Consider the following 16,172-nt stretch of genomic DNA (forward strand, 5'->3'; position numbering starts at 1 on the left):
TATTGTTTCTCGGAGTTTTGCGTAAACAAAATAGACTTTCATATATTATTAGAAGCGACAAAACGTCTTCTTTTCAGGGACGTCAAACTCTTTTTCATACAGCAACCAAAAATAAAGTTATGGGACAATATATGCCTTCACCTATGGAAAAGGGGTTTTTGGCCCCTAAATCCAGATTTCGGGGGTTTATTGGAAATTCTGAGTATGCAGTTTTTGTATGTCGGACTAGACCTACAACGTAAGGTATGTCTCGCAAATATTACTTTTTTAGTGTCACACAGAGTTATTGATTTGGTTTTGCCTTGTTACTAGCACTACCGAATTTGGAGCTATTTTAAATTTTAAGCCTTTTTTAGGTCACTTACCATCAAATACCCACGAATTTTATTTTGGGAATATAATAGTATGTTTTATTTTCTTTAAAACGAGACCTCTTCGAGTTTTGTTTTGGAAACTTAGAAAAAGTTATTAGCATTCATAAAAAAGACTATACTGAGAAAAAGAAACCTAAAATATCAACTTTAAAGGGTGAAAAAACATATTTTAACAATGCTTACGTTACTTTCAACGTGATATTAGGAATTTTGGTGAAATTTCACATCAGAGCTGTAATTTTAAAAAATTCATAAAAATGGAACTAAAGTGAATTTGACAAAACTAAAAAATATGGGTTGTTATATTTTTCCATATATGTTGTAAAAAAATTTCATGAAAATCGGAAGAGGTGGGGTGTAAAATGTTAATACATTGGTTGATTTCATTTGAAGTATCCCTGCATTTAACACTCGAAAGTGTATTTCAGCGCATTGTATTGATTCAGGATATTAGTACTTAGTCGGACATAATCGAAAAGCTTGTGAATGACTTTCGAATAATTGTGTATTTCATATGAGTCAAATATTCAAGAAATCATATTTTCGAAAACAATCGTAAAAAAATACATGTCGAATATTTTTGGACAAAGAGTCGAAAAAAATTATTTCGAGCCCTAACCGCCATTTCGGTGTAACCAACAAAGATATGAAAATCCGTTTTTGACAGATATTGGTAATTCTGTTTGTTTAAACTACCTCAAAAAATTTCACAACCGTAATAAGTTCCTTTACAAAGATAACCACAAGCAGTTTTGCATCAAATTTTTAAAAAAATGTAATCTTAAAAACGTTCACATGTAAAATTTTATTTTTGTTGGTTACACTAAAATTGTTGATAGGGCTCGATTTAATTGAAATGTATTTTCCAAGTGTAAAATCGGCGTCGAAGGACCAGTATATGGTGTGAAATTCGTGAAGCGTCCCACTGCATTTTCGATTTTTTTTGTGCAAGCTTGTTTTCATTCAAATATAGCTCATGTAATACACGCTTCAAGAAGATATGCAATTAATACTTCTGGCCTGAACTGAAAATAAATACTAAACAAATTTTATCGAAAAATGTTAGTAACAATTTTACAAAATAAGAAAATATTCAATTTTTTTTTTTAAGTTTGATCTCTTTTTTAAATTTTTGTTTTATTCTTAAATGAAATCTCGGTTCTTTTCTTTAAAATGATACCTATCTTGTTATGGTTCCCGCAAATTTCTTTAATAAATTTTTATTTTAAATGAAGATGTATGGCTAAAATTCATCCATAAATTGACATTATATTAAAAATTATTAAAGAAATTTTCGCGCACCATAACAAGATGGGTATCTATCTATTTAAAGGAAAAGATTTAAGTTTTCATTTGAGAATAAAAAAATTATTAAAAATGTTAAACTTAAAAAAAAAATTAAGAACTTTTTTTTTACAAAATTTTCAATGACATTTTTCTAATTTCTTTTTCAAATATTATCTTTAGGAAGAACGTACAAAATACTTTTGATATCGTTTTTGCATTTCTTCTTAGAACGTCGATTACATGACAACAATTTGAAAATTCAAACGTTTTTATCTCGGTAACTATACAATATTTAACCCCGTCCTTTAGTGAAATTAACACAACTATATTGTTACGAATATTAGCAAAACTAAGGGGTGCTGCCAACTCTAAGCCGATGCTAAACAGTGATATCATGCACATCCATAGATCAATCATTATGTATCTACTACATAAACGAATCAATAATTGCGTCTACACATATGTACATATACGAGCAGCGGAGAAACAATGCACAAACACATGCATATATCTTATCTGAGTTGTCACAAAATAGGGCAATAATTTGTGCAAGTATTACTCAAATGAGAAATTATACATCTGTAGTTGTAGCTGAGAAATTTATTACTAAGTAAAATTCTGGAAGCGCCTAGAAGATGCCACGAAGAAATCACAGAGTATAAAAGCATCAGCGGGTAGAGGCGCTATGGGCAAGTTTCGATTCAGACGCTATAGCAATATTGTTTTGATAGTAGAGTTTCATTTGAGCTATCAATCAGTTTGGTTATTAAGCCAGCTAGTTGCAAAGTATAAGTGTTATTGTGGAGTTATTTATTCAACAGTTTAGCGATACGAACTTAGCAAAAGGGCAAATGAGAGGATTTGCAGTAAATTCGTTACAATATACATAATTGACCACTCTCACCAATTTTCATTCAATTCCATACTTTGCCCCATATGAATGTGGAGATTCTTACCTTTTCGCCACTATATCACTGTATTCCACTGTAATGCAAACTAAAACTATTTGAATTTGTCGGTAACCATCGTAGCGACGCGAAAGGGTTGCGCAATCGATCAATCAGCGATGTAATTAAGCGTAGCTGGTTATTGAATGTAAAGTTCGACAAACAGGTGTCGCCGCTATTACCATCTACAGTCGACTCGCTAATATTATTATACATAAATAATATACGAAATGTTCTATTTGTCAAGAAATCGAAGGGTTTTGAGTTTCTATTTCAATGATTCGATTAACTTACGATATCTGATTTTGTGTATACCGACACATGAATTACCTGAACTTTTCAAGAATCCATTCTTGGTACGTTTCTAATGGCCGAAATTTAGTAATATTTCTTGTGTGTATTTGCCATCAACTTCAGCTTTGAATCGTCATCTCGAAAAAACCATATCTTCCAAATTGCCGAATGAAAATTTTACAACACAACTTTTAGAACAACTAAGTATGGTGAATGAATCTATTTTGATGATATTCTCAATTTTTTACAGGTTTTGAGATAAGAAATTTAGTCAAATTATAATTTTTTTTTTCAAATTTGCCTAAATTTAGTTACTAATGGTCGAAATTTCGTCATCGCATATTCAAAAATGCCGACTGCAAAAAAACTGAGATAAGAAATTTAGTATCATTTGGATTATTTTCCAATTTTACAGCAATTTAGTTGCTAATGGTCGAAATATGGTTATCGCACATTCAAAAATGCCGACTTTTTTTTTTCAAATTTACCGGAATTTAGTTGCTAATGGTCGAAATTTCGTCATCGCACATTCAAAAATGCCGACTTCAAAAAAAAAGGGGGGGGGCGTGTGACACCCCCACACCCCTACCTCGCACCGCCCCTGAGGGCAGGGTTATTAACGAAACTTTTACTAGAAATAGCTTATTACCTGCTTCTACGCACTTTTACAACACCTTTTATATAAAAGAAGGCGATTTAACCGATTTAGTCCATTTTTACTGAAAATATTTCCTGTTAAACACCAAATTTTTCGTCGAGTTCTGGCTTCAGAAATGTTGGGAAAGGCATTGTAAGAAAGGTGCAGTGCCACGCCCATTTTTCAAGATTTTAATTTTTTACCATTTCTTGTTATAAATCCCCTTAGTAAAGGCAACCTGTTTGCCGAATTTTGTTATGACAGCTTGAGCGATTTTTGATTTATGATTAATAATATTTGTAAAATTAATTTAATCACAAGTGGGCCCATTTAAAAATTTTTTTTCAAATTTTTATCAAGAGTCTCAATATCAGTCCACACGTCAAATTTCAACACTTTAGGTGTATTATTTACTAAAAAATGAGGTTTTTTGTGTTTTCCAAAATGTTATATATATAAAAAGTGGGCATGGTTATCATCCGATGTCGCTCATTTTCCATACCAATCTATCCTGGGTGTAGATAAGCTCGTGTACCAAAATTTGGTGAAGCTATCTCATTATTTACTTAAGTTATCGTCTTAACGGACAGACGGACGGACGGACATGGCTCAATCAATATTTTTTTTGATACTGATCATTTTGATATATGGAAGTCTATATCTATCTCTATTCGTTTATACCTGTACAACGAACCGTTATCTAATCACAGTTATAATACCCTGTGTAAAAGTACAGCTGGGTATAAAAATAAGAGCTGTTTGCTGCGTAGAGTCACTAAATGCCGTCAGATCTGGAAATGGAAATTTTTTAGGCTAGTTTGATGATATGCGCCTTGGCAACCACGCTACTGTTGGCAGCCATAATTTCGAAATAGTAAAAGACTTCGTTTATTTGGGAACCAGCATCAACACTAGCAACAACATCAGCACTGAAATCCAGCGAAGAATCAATCTTGCCAATAAACGCTACTTTGGACTAGGTAGGCAATTGAAAAGTAAAGTCTCTCGGCGAACGAAAATCATACTCTACAAGTCACTTATCGTACCCGTCCTGCTATATGGGGCAGAAGCATGGACCATGACATTTCTATGAACACTGCCTCTTCTCATGCTGTTAATAACCAAAATATTGTAAATGATAGCAACACTGCGCGTACTTTAAATGGTAATGACGCTGTATCGAATGACGATAACATTGTTGATGTTCCTGGAAATTTGGGTGATACTAATTTAGATCCAGATGTATATTTTGATATGGTTCTTGACAAATCTTTTTGGCCTATACATTCGGTTGTACATTTGTACACCACAAAGTCGAAGGTTGAGCCTCGCGCACGTATAGTTTCAAAAAACTTGATTACCAGCCCTGCAAATACGATTCAAAAGTAATTATTCACTATCAGAGTGTTCGTGGTTTACGTTCTAAATTAAATGCATTTTACCTTAACAGTTTTACTTTTACTGCGGAAGTGATTGCTTTCACAGAGACTTGGCTAAAACCTGATAATTTAAATTCTGAGTTATTTTCAAATGACTACGTTGTTTTTCGGTGTGATCGTCAATCGAGAGCAGGCGGTGTCCTGATAGCTGTATTGTCCAGTATTTCTACTGAATTGTTGAGCTTTGATGACGCGCTTGACATTGAATTCATAGCTGTAAAGCTCTTTTTCCCGAATTTTTTCTTATATATTTCTTGTTCCTACATACCGCCTCGGTCAGATATGTACGTTTATGATTGCCATAAAGCAGTTATCCACAGCCTACATTCTCGTTTGCGTGATAACGATCGCCTAGTGGTTCTTGGGGACTTTAATTTACCATACGTTGGATTAGCAACGATGATTCAAACTTTTTGACTCCTGTTACTCGGCATGATTTCATTGGTTCGCTTATGGAATTGCCGCTAGTTCAGATTAATAACGTGGTGAACTCTAAAAATAAGTTGTTAGATTTAGTTTTTGGTGATAGTTCAATAGGTACTGGCCTCAGTCGAATCCCTGCCTTATCCCTGCCTGAAGATCCCTTGCACCCTACACTTGAGGTTACACTGGACAATTTACTGCCTACGATTAATTTCATGGAAGTGTTATGTCGTTCTCGTTCGAGATGTTTTAAAAAGGCTAACTTTGATTTGCTTAATCAACTGTTAGCTTCCCACGATTGGTCTGACCTTTATGCTTGTACTGATTTTGAAGCTGCCACGTCTATTTTTTATAGTTACCTAAGTGACTTTATTAATCGTTGCGTTCCGGTTCATTTTGTTAAGGCTAAGAGTAGTAAACCGCCTTGGTTCTCGAGGCAACTTGCTAACCTGAACAATATTAAATCGAGGCTCTATAAGCGTTTTAAAAGATCTGGTTCTTCTGAAGATTTTTCTAAATATTTAGTTGCCCGTTCCAATTTCCAACGCCTGACTCAAAACTGCTACAAGTCGTATTTAACAAGATGCAGAATTGAGTTTTTTAACAATCCTAAAAAATTTTACGGGTTTGTTAATTCAAAGCGCAGATCTTCGGGATTTCCATCATCTTTGTCTTTGGGTGGCGAGAATGCTAGCCTTGACCATGATATTGCCGACTTATTCGCAGACTTTTTCAAATCGACCTATTCGTCAACCTGTACCCAAACCGGTAGTTATCCGTTCGAGATAGTTAGTTCTAACTGTATTCTCAATCCAGTCATTGATAGTGCCACTGTACTTCAGAGTTTTTTAGCTCTGAATCACGAACTTCTGATTCTGAAGCTTGATTTACTGGGCTTTCCGAAGAGTCTGAATTCATGGCTCTCAAGCTATCTTTCTAATAGAACCCAAAAGGTGCTTTATAAAAATATTATTTCAAAATCAATTCATGTTACCTCTGGTGTACCTCAGGGCAGTCATTTAGGCCCATTGCTTTTTACTCTTTTTATAAATGATCTGCCACAGATTTTGAATCATTCACGAGCTCTAATGTATGCCGATGATGTAAAAATTTGCTATACATGCTTGCCTTCGGAGCTAACTCGCTCAAATCTACTTCAGGTTGATTTGGACTCATTTCAACGTTGGTGTACAATAAATGCATTAGTTCTAAACTGTTCCAAATGTAAGTTCATGACATTTCATCGCGTGAAGCCTGTCCTGTCGTCTTATGCACTTTATGGCACTCTTATGGAGCGTATATCTTCGATTAACTATTTAGGGGTTCTGTTTCACTCGAAACTGAGCTTCAACTCACATATTTCAGCTATTACTAATAGAGCAATGGGTACCCTTGGTTTTGTGAAACGCTGGGCTAAGGAGTTCAAGGATCCGTATCTGACCAAAGTCCTCTACACTTCGCTGGTCCGCCCAATACTTGAGTATTGCTCGTGTGTTTGGTGTCCATTATATATTACTCATATAAAGCGTATTGAGTCTGTGCAGAAACAATTTTTAATTTTTGCTCTACGGGCCTTTAACTGGGACTCAAATCTTCATCTTCCATCTTATAGAAGTAGACTTCTTCCCATTAATTTGCCAACTCTGGAAAATCGTAGAATATTACTCGGGGTAATGTTCCTGCATAAGCTAATTCTAGGTGAGGTTGACTCCTCTGAGCTGCTAAGTCGATTGAGCTTTGCAGTTCCTGCTAGGACGTCCAGACACTACGTGCCCTTCCATTTACCCCTGTGTCGTAGAAATTTTGGCAAAAATGATCCTATACGTGTTTGGTGCTCGTACTATAACGACTTGTATAATTGCATTAGTATCGAATGTTCGTTTGTTGCCTTACGCAATGGTATACTTTTCAGTCTCAACTGATATCTTAAAGTTTATTTGTTTAATTTGTAATGATATTTTAATTTTAGTTCTTGTTCAATGTTAAAAGAAATTGTAAATTTTTAATTTATTCCATTCTTAATTCTATACTTGTATATATTTTTACGCTATCTTTTTTTCATGTTACTTTCCTTTGTATTTTGTTAGTCGACCACTCTTGTTAGTTGACTTTAAATAATTAAATAAATAAATGATAACAGCAGATGAAGCGGCTTTGGGAGTGTTCGAGAGAAAAGTTCTTCGAAAGCTTTATGGACCTCCACGCGTTGGCGATGGCGAGTACCGAAGAAGATTTAATGATGAGCTGTACGAGCTATACGCAGACATCAACATAGTCCAGCGAATTAAAACGCAGCGGCTGCGCAGGCTAGGCCATGTTATGCGAATGAAAGATGATGCTCCGGCCAAGAAAGTGTTTCTATCGGAACCCGCCTATGGAAGCAGAGGTAGAGGGCGGCCCCCACTCCGTTGGAAGGACCAGGTGGAAAACGGTTTAAACTCCCTTGGTGTGACCAATTGGCGCCGGTTGGCGGAGCGAAGGAGCGACTGGCGCGCCTTGTTGGACGGCCATAACCGGTTAGACGGTTAAGCGCCAATTAAGTAAGTAAGTAAGTAAGTTTGATCATATTTATGACTTATGGCGTTTCAAGTGATTAATGATTTTTTTTTACCTTTATATTAAGTCGCTTTCATGTTTGTCCCCTCATTTCCGTACGAATTTTTGACCCACGGAAAAGACTTTTTCGGTTACTTCCCGTTGAGCTAGACACTTGATACTTAGAACATAGTTCAGATTTGAGAGACATTACAATGCAATTGAAAACAAGTAAGGATGGCTAATTTCGGGTGTAACCGAACATTACATACTCAGCTGAGAACTATGGAGACAAAATCACTATGAAGGAAAATGAAGCTACGGTAACCCTGGAATGTGTATGTCATATGTATCAAATGGAAGGTATTAAAGAGTATCTTAAAAGTGGACCAGGGCTGACTCTAGAATTTGTTTGTACAATATGGGTATCAAATGAAAGGCGTTAATGAGTATTTTAAAAGGATGTAGGCCTTAGTTCTATAGGTGGACGCCTTTTCGAGATATCGCCAGAAGATGGTACAGTATATCAGGTTGCAGGTAAAAATGCCGAGGGTCAAACCATACTTGTAACGCAAGGATCAGATGGTGAACAACAATTCGCGTACGTTGCTGCTGCTGAAGGTGATGATAATCAAGTGCTGACTCTTGACAATGCTGTTGAGGAAGCAGTATCCCAACATCCAAACGAGTTACACCAGCAGAATGAAGCAATGCAATAGGCACAGTATATTGTTAAAATCACAAAGGAAGATGGTACGACTCATGTAGTGACAATGAGTGAAGCGGAGTTGCAACAACATCAAGCTTTAGCAGCAGCACAGCAACAACAGGTAGATGGTGGGAGTGGGGTCACTGCTACAGGTGGCACATCAAGCGGGCAACTTTGCATACAAACATCGGATGGCGGTGATGGACAGGAAGCAAATATTCCTGCTGAAGTGATACAAGCAGGCATGCCATCACCAGGTAGAAACACGTCGATCACGTGTACACATTTGAGTTATACTTGATGTAATTTGTTTCCTTTGATTTTTCAGGTGGCACACGTCGTGTGGTTTTATTACTGCAAGATGGTACTTATATGATGACTGAAATGCACGACGATGAGTTTAAAGCACTGAATATTGCCACGTAAAGCATACACACTTCACAAAACTAAATATAAGACAGCTTGGCAGACCTATTCGAGTTGAGCAGTACTTTACATTAATCGGAAAATGTGTTGTAAACGGCAGTTATAAAAAAACTACAAGCAGTACGTTTTTATTCATCATTATCTCACATTTTAGTTATTAAAAAAAAATTAGAACTGCATATTGTCATGAAAACATGGCTGTTTCAGTCCTACGCGCAGATGTAGCGTATAACAAAAAAATATGTAGATTAAAGATAGAATTAATATTTACTGATAAATAGAAATCAACATATGAGACAGTTTGATGACAGCACACAGCCGCATTTTACTTAAAAAAGTTTATATTAATTTTTTTCTAACCCGCTTGTGTTGTATAATATGACTCAATAAGTTTTATTACATTAATATTTTTATTTTATTATAATTTTTATGGATTTAATTCATCAAAGGTCATATGTCTGCTTATAAAATGTATTAATTATATAAATTATGATATATGGGTATGTTTTTTGCCTTTTGTTGTGTTCTATGCGCAGCGTTCAGCTCCGTATGCTACGTATAACCATCAAACTTTTCATTGTTTGCTTAAAGTGTATATGCATAACCACTGCGTTATATAATACACACGATCGTATAGAGAAAAGGCGAACCCCCATGCAAATTACTAGAATAAAGAATTAATCTGATAAATTGCGATGAATTTTGTTATGGTGCGTAATTAGAGCTTCATTTTTCTTTAATATACGTGATCGACACCTACAACGCCATAAAGATACATTCACCAGCCTGGCATGACTTGGATCTGGAGACATAGATTTTGAAAGTAAAGCGTTGTAAGAAACGCTCATCAAAAAGACCTTCCTTGTCCCTATTCAGCAAATTTTACCATGAACGCAAATTGGGATATCCACCATTAACTTAAAGACAGTTGAATTTGAATCCTTTACATGTCTATATCGATAAGAAATAACACGTACGATTGATGTTAAAAGACATATATTAAGGTGATGAACACATTTTAGAACGATTTTCCGTCATCCCTTTCCAAATTTGGTTCGGGGACAAACCGGTTTTGGCGTTGCGCCATTTTCGTTCTTCGAAAAGTTACACTGATAATGGCGCAACGCAAATTTGACAAGGGATGGCAGAAAATCGTCACAGCATACATCAATTATTCATCCTGTCCGAAAATCAACAAAACAAATCGAATATACATATTAAGGACTAATTAGGATATAATTAAGTCATATCTTTGTGAATTTCGCAATGAAAAATCCAACCGTATCAATGTAGCGTCCTGCAAACTCTGTCATATCATGGCCGAATCGTTGCACATAACCTCTGAAATGACAAAAGAAAACAAGAACCCTTGGAAATGCTTGTAACAAATACATCGTGAATCAAATTTCATTACCTCTCCAACTCATTAAGTCCTGTGTTCTAGTCCGCAACCACCTACACGCGGAGTAGCCGAAGTTAACTGTATTTGCGGAAATTTTCCGAGCACCCAAGCTACCATGCACTCATTCTCTTGTTCCGTCACAGTGCAAGTCGAGTATACCAATACGCCGTCTCGTTTAAGCAATGGCACTGCAGCCGAAAATAACTTTCGCTGCACTTTCGGATACGAATCGAGCATTTGCGAGCACATATTGCGCGGCCCCGCCAGCAAAGGTCTATTGCCTAACGCGCTACAAGGTGCATCAAGTAGTATTTTGTCAAATGTACAAGCACCAAAGGGTGGTTTACCCAACTTTTCGGTCTCTTCCATATCTTTCGTTTCGTCAAAAGCTTTAGAAGCATCGAAATGATAGGCTTTTATACTATGCAGTCCTTGGATCTCTATTTTCTCTTGCATAGCTCTAATTTTTTTGGCCACCTTATCGATTGCTATTATTTCGCCTACATCACCCATTAACTCTGCAATATGTGTCGTCTTGTTGCCCGGAGCAGCGCACATATCTAAAACTCGTTCTCCGGGACGGGGTTGCAATACACGCACACATAGTATAGACGGTAGATTTTGTAGCAATGCCTCCTTACAGCTGAGATCTCCAACGGCAGGCACACCCGATATCGTTTCAATCATTTCTACCGCAGTACCTTTTAAGGGCTCAAGCGCGTTACTAGCTGGAGGTCCAAATATCTGATGTCTTTGCATTCGAACGATTCCAATACCTAAGTAAAGCTTGTGCAGCGACTCATATCGTGTATTAGTGCCTTGTTTACACTTTCCGGCCAAATCAGCATAGACCAAAACTTTCTCATCGATCTTAGTTCCCGCTTCCATTTGCAAGATCCCCAGGCGCATAAAGATGAGCGCCCCGTAGTAGTGCAGCGCCACAGGAACTATCTACGATGACTTCACGCTGTATTTCCGTCTGTTTTTGTTTGAAATCTGGGATGTTAACGGGCAAAGGCGATATACATAGTACCTCGGGAATAAAGGGTATTTCATAGACCATCGGGGTCTGTGTATACCTTTCATGTAAAATCTGTTGTAATTTCTGTTTAAATACTGAAACGGTAGTTTGAAGTGTGTTGATGCGATAACTTGTGACTGTTGGTGGTCGGCATAACCAACTCATTACCTCATCTATTTTATTTGGCTGGAACAGGCAAAAATAATTAGTTTCTGGAGTTTAATCTGGAGGGCCACTATGAGAAGTATTTGCATTCAAGTACCGTCTAAGTGACGAACTGATTATTGACGCTAGGAAAGATGTCTAGCAATTAAGTCCCTCACTACAATTCGTCATTAATACAAAAATTATGGTTTGGTCTCCACTGGAAGGTGTACAATGAACTTGTTTAGACGAGAATAAGGAAGACACCCAAGCACTGTCCTATTTTGATCAAATGGCTGCTTTCTGCACCGAAAAACTGAAGACATGTTGTTGTTGTTGTTGTGGCGATAAGGACACTCCCCGAAGGCCTTGGGAGTGTTGTCGATGTTGATGGTCCCTTGCCGGATGCAGATCCGGTACGTTTCAGTACAAAGCCCGACCATCTCGGCAACGATTTGTTATGACCACATGCGACCTTCTAAGCCATACCGCCCTCCCACCCTCTAGATACATGAGGAGTTCGGTGTCGCCACAGCTTCGGCTGTTAATGAAACAGGATTTGCCACGAATAGGTGGGGTTGAAAATTGGGTTGGAGAAGCTGTATATTGCGCTGGTAGCCCCCTAAAAGATTTGCGCTACACAACCCCTTGAATCTATTGGGTATTTTAGTCGCATCTTACGACAGGCATACCTACCGCGGGTATGTATATTCTAACCCCGGCACGCCGCTGCAATTCTGAGTGTGGAGTTTTAGCAGTCCCGTTAGTTTCTCCAATGGGTATTTTGTAAGTCGGGAGCCTATATATACGGCGCGTAACGACAGTCTCCGTTGTCCAAATACTCAGTGACAGTCAGGCCGCCCTCAAGGCGATCTCGGCGTCTGAAATAAAATCAGCACTAGTACTTGAGTGCGTTGAAAAGCTAAATCAACTAGGAGCACACAACAAACTGTTGTTGGCCTGGGTTCCTGGCCACCGGGGAGGGGAGGGCAATGAGCAAGCGGACAGCCTGGCAAGGAAGGCAACAATGACACGACCTATTGGTCCTGAGCCGTTCCTGCCAGTAGGCTCACAGGAAATCAGAGGGCATCTACTATTAGAAGAAAGGAATAAGAGGGAAGAACACTGGCGCAATATGCCAGGCTTGAGGCAATCTAAGTTACTGCTGGGGGCTACAACACAACTCGATATAGGGCATTAATGCGCCTGTCGAAAGATAACCTGAGGATCCTAGCAGCTATTCTTACAGGACACTGCAGACTGAACAGCCACATGCAGAAGCTTGGCATACTATCGAACAATACATGCCGATTTTGTGATCGATCAGCGGAGACGGCGGAACATATACTCCTGGAATGTGACGCAATCTCAAGACGTAGGGCTAAGTTTTTGGGCTCACCATGGCCAGAGCACTCTCACATCAAATCCCTCAAGCCAGGTGAACTGCTAGGGTTCATCAGAGAAGTCGGCTTGGATGAGGTGCTGTGAAGCAGTTGAGGGCACAATAGACCAATGGTCGCAGTGCGATCCTCAATTAATTATCCGTTGTCCAATCGCTTTAACTGACGTAAAAAAAAGCTTTATAGCTTCAAAGCTTCCGCAACCCAATTGTCAAACTCACCGACGCGAGGAGAATCCTGTTACAAATATGAGTGTATCATACACATATTTAGCAGCCGAGGCTCTGGCAACCCCAAGTTCCTCATGGAACTAGGGGATGGGAGGGCGTGATGGCCCTAGAAGGTTTATTGTGGTCATACTAATCGTTCCCGAGATGGTCGGGCTAGTATCTTAATGGTGCTTTCTTACCGGATGTATATCCCTCAAAGGACCATCTGCATCGATAACACTCCCCAAAGCCTTCAGGAAGCGTCTTTATCGTTAAAACATCAACAACAAAACCCTATCTTTGTGTTATCTACATATACTGTCAGTAAGCGGCTGGGGGATTTTGTTGCGACTATAAACATTGGAGGCAATTGCAGAGCCTTTAGTCCACGTTGACAAAAAAGTGGCCGTAGTTCTGGTCGTGATATCTGTGAGAAAAAAACTAGAGACTTGGTAATTAACGGTTTATTTTAGAGCACAGCTCATCAGAAGAATAGCCGAGCTCTTACTTCGTTGCAAACCCAATTCCGAAAATTTTAATAAACGGGCCACTTCAAATTCCTCAGATGGATATTATGAATGACAAGATGGATGTGGTGAAAACGTTTTTGTGCCAAACCGGATATTTTCCGGCTTTATGCCGTTGACCGCTCCTTACATAAATCAACGGCAACTATGTAATCAGTTTCACCAATGAAATATCTCCCTCTCACTTTTGCTTTCGCGAGTAGACTGCGTTAATTTCCGGCGTGTTCTCCACACAATTTTGCATAAAGTGTTTGCATTGAGTGCTGCCCAAAGGTTCACGAAAAACATAAATGTATATGTGAAAGTTTTGGCCAAAAATGAAGTTTCAGGAAAGCCGAATTTAAAGCCGATAGCGTTTATTTAATCTGAATTACTGTTTTGAAGCTAACTATGCTATTTAATACAGAACAACTTTTTATCTAACATCGTTACAACTTTTGCAAATATTTCGTGTTGACGCATTCATTAACGCATTATCTAAACACCACACGAGCTAAACACGACGTGGCAACTTTTCGTTGTTTTTAGCTCATTCAAGCTAATTACTGAAGCGTGCGGTAGTACTCTTCGTTTAAATGGTAGAATGCCTTCAAATTTCGAACGCAATTTTTTTTGTCACTATAGTTTATTCTTTTTAAATTTTTCTTGTATGGCGAGGTGAGAAATTTTTCGTGGTGAGCTAATAAATTAATACGTATGTCAAATAGCGTACTTTGAATTGGTGTGTTCGTGTATTTCTTGCTCTGTGATTTTCGCTGACATTTCCAAGTTGAATTAAATAAAATTTGAGAAATTTAAGTGCGTGAATTAGACACTGTTATTTGGTGCGTATAATAATTTATTTCAAATATATAAAAATTGTTATTATAGGACGGTAAAGCGTAATTGTAAATTTGGTATAATTTTCTGCAGTCGGTGATTGCAAGTTTCCTAATGTTTTTCTTTCTGAAAAGCGACATCATGCTATCCTCTTCGTGTTGAATTTGTTTTCTGCTCAAATTGTTACAAAAGGAAAAGTGTATGTATGCATTTATTTGAAAATTTCTTCCTAGCACAACAATTTGGCAACTTATTTAACAGTGCTAGTCATGAGTTAAAAAAATTGAACATTTGTAATAATAATAAATTAGATTAATCAAATTAAATATAACGGATAATGGTGAAATATTTATGTATGTAAATGTAAATCTTAAAACTAAAGAAAAGTAGTTAATAAATTATTAAAATACAGGGTAATAGTCTAGTTGAGGGGTCGACTGGTAATACGCTACCAAAAATATCGAGAGAGGTGTCAAACGACGCGTCTTGGCAGCAGTATTAATAATCCGGAGGCGGAGAATAAAAATTTTAACTTCAAAAGATATTAACGAAAAACCGGAAAAAGACCCGCGGGTACCTCCGAAACCGGAGGTGGGATCCATATTATTTTTGCTCAGAACACCTTTCTGCGTTGGCGGCCTTCGGCCGCCGCCACGGTGATGCACAAATTTTTTTGGGGGTACTAACACAACAACAACCACATGAAAATCGCTAACTTCAACTCCAAATATCTCCGGACAGAGACAAAATTTTTCTTTTCCGTCTTCGGATTATTGTTCTCGAGATTAATACGCGTCTTATGCCACTTCTCGATATTTTTTGACGCGTATTAGCAGTCGACCCCTCAACTAGACTATTACCTAATACAGCAATAGTGATCATAACTTTTGGCTGGTTATAGATCGAATAGTACTTAACAAATAAAGAAAGAAGACACAGAGAATGAAAAGGACTTAGAAATGAACATTTTAACAGCAACAATTTGAGATCCAGTTTAAGAGTTAAAAAATGATGTTAGCTCTTTTTTGAAGTGCAGAGCATTACTTAAAGAGTCGAAGACTTGTAGGTACGGAGTTCCAAAGATGTATTGCAGTAACAAAGAATTGGCGCTGAGGGTAGCGTGTGGTATCTAATGTGCTTAAGAAGAAGCACCGATCTTTATGATTGCAGAAAAATAAGCTTACGATATAGATAGTCAGGTTCCTTCGTGTGTATCAATTTATGGAGGAAGGACAGTGTTTTGACTTTTAAAAGATTTTCGAAAGAAATGAGAAAGCTTTTCCAATTCATAATAAGGCAATGCAATTAAAGCATATTTAATAGGTGCAGTGTAAATTGAATGCAATTGCAAATTGTAGTTAGCCGGTTTCGTTAAATTTATGCCTGCATATATACGTATTGTAAAATGTTGGTTCTTTGCCTTTTAACGTCGTTTACAATCGCATCAAGGCTACTAAGGTTAAAAAGTATTATCTTTGAATTGCTAATGCATTTATTTTTTCCTTGGTTTTTTTTTCTGAATACGGAATAAAGATGGATGGCTCACCATATGGATTTGGGTTAAAGGTGGGTTTCCCAA

At 37.5% G+C, this 16,172-nt stretch overlaps 1 long non-coding RNA gene and 1 pseudogene across 1 annotated transcript; one reads left to right on the forward strand and one right to left on the reverse strand.

Annotated features, from left to right (window-relative positions):
• Positions 1–8,774: 8,774 nt before the first annotated feature.
• LOC137235721 (uncharacterized) lies at positions 8,775–9,761 on the forward strand. Its single transcript, XR_010948028.1, has 2 exons — positions 8,775–8,902; positions 8,974–9,761. It is a non-coding gene; the product is annotated as an uncharacterized lncRNA (long non-coding RNA).
• A 554-nt stretch (positions 9,762–10,315) lies between these two features.
• Positions 10,316–12,328, reverse strand: LOC137235719 (tRNA (cytosine(72)-C(5))-methyltransferase NSUN6 pseudogene; annotated as a pseudogene).
• Between the last annotated feature and the right edge of the window lie 3,844 nt (positions 12,329–16,172).

Source organism: Eurosta solidaginis, unplaced genomic scaffold (assembly GCF_040869045.1).
Source record: "Eurosta solidaginis isolate ZX-2024a unplaced genomic scaffold, ASM4086904v1 ctg00001056.1, whole genome shotgun sequence".
Classification (NCBI taxonomy): Eukaryota; Metazoa; Arthropoda; class Insecta; order Diptera; family Tephritidae; genus Eurosta; species Eurosta solidaginis.